This window comes from Mandrillus leucophaeus, unplaced genomic scaffold (genome assembly GCF_000951045.1).
Source record: "Mandrillus leucophaeus isolate KB7577 unplaced genomic scaffold, Mleu.le_1.0 Scaffold921, whole genome shotgun sequence".
In the NCBI taxonomy this organism is placed as follows: Eukaryota; Metazoa; Chordata; class Mammalia; order Primates; family Cercopithecidae; genus Mandrillus; species Mandrillus leucophaeus.
In genome coordinates this window covers 629,530-631,189 of record NW_012110042.1, presented here as the reverse complement: position 1 = coordinate 631,189, position 1,660 = coordinate 629,530, and positions in this window count along the sequence as shown.

Sequence of the window (1,660 nt, the reverse complement as noted above, 5' to 3'; positions counted from 1 at the left end):
CCAGATCGTAGCCTGCTTGCCTTCCTTTCCTCTCCATCATTTATTCCTTTGTGGGTCAGTTTATTTGTTGAACAAACATTTATTACGTACCCACCCTGGACAGGCTCCATGCCAGCTGTAGATGAATAAAGATAAAATCAGCCCCTGCTGTCCTGAGTTTGGCAGAGGGAGGGGCCCTGCCCTATGACTCCACATCTTCCCATGTATCTTTCAAACTGGGAAATGGCCTGGTGCTGGAAAAGTCATTCCTTATAAAGTATCAGTCTTTTGGTTGAAGATAATGTTTTTGGTTGAGATGTGAGCCCTTCTGCCAGGAGGGACACACAGACCCGCCAAGATGCAGCATAACAAGGGATTTGGTTCGAAGGAGCTCTAGAGTCATACTTCTCAAGTTCAAGTTCAAATGCCACCCAGCTTCCTGCTTCCTGGGAGGCCTTGAGCAAGTCACGTAATCCCTCTGAGCTTAAATGTCCTAGTCTGTAAAACAGAGATAATAGATTCAGTGAGATAACACATGTTGGTCCAGTTATCTATTGCTGTATTCCAAGTTACCCCAAATCTGAGTGGCTTAAAACAACCATTCTATCACGCAGTTTTGTGAGTAAGGAATTCAGGCAGGACTTGTCTGAGCAACTCTTTTGGTGGCAACCGAGGTCACTCAGTGATATTCAACTAGCAGCGAACTAGTCTGGAGGGTCCAAGGCAGCTGCCTTCACATTCACTCAAATGCCTGGCACTCCAGTGAATGGCTGGAAGACTGGGTTCAGCTGGGCCTGCTGGCCAGAGTGAGCAGCTACCACTGCCTCTCCAGCATGGCTACTCGGCCAGACTTCTGACTGAGGGGCTCAGGGTGCCCAGAGAGACCATCTCAAGAGACAGGAGGTGGAAGCTGCCAGGTTCTTAAGGCCTGGGCCTGGAAAATGGCGCAGTACCTCCACCATCTTCTGTGGGTCACAATATCTGCCCAAATAAAGAGGAGGGCACACAGAAGCCCCCACTTGTTGATGGGGGAGTGGGGAAAATCTGGCTGCCCATATTATGGGCCGATTCTAGAGTGTTAGGGATCTTTGTCATCAGTCACCAGCACCTGGGCGGAACTTCCTCCTGAGGGGCTATCAGCTTAGAGACACAGAACTGGACACACAACAGGTCATTTCTGGTGGGGAGGTGAGTGGCTAAGTTTGGGCCCTGGGTGGAGGGAGCAGTCAGGGAGGAGGATGAGAAGGGCATGCGGGAGGACACATGAGGCCGCTGCTTCTGCCTCAGGTTTGCCCCAGGGCAGGTGGCATGAGTGGTTTGAATCATGGGTCTGTCACCAACCATACCACCTTGGGGAAGCCACTTAAACCCTGGAACCTCCATTTTCTGATCTGTAAAAGGAGGACGACAATAAAATATCTTCCTTAGAGATGGTATGAGGGAAAAATGAACTTCATCAGTAACATCTACTGGAATACAGTATCGACTTCTTTCTATATGGGGATACAATAGGTGCTCATTAAATATTTCCTCCTTCTTGCCATCCTGGGCAAGGCCATGGGGCCTGCTTCATTCTGGGGCCCCATCACCCATGCAATGAGCCATCTCCTAAAGCTATTCACAAAGGACAGTTTCAGCCTAAAATCCAGAGAAGCCAAGGAAGGAGGGGAGGAAAGGAACT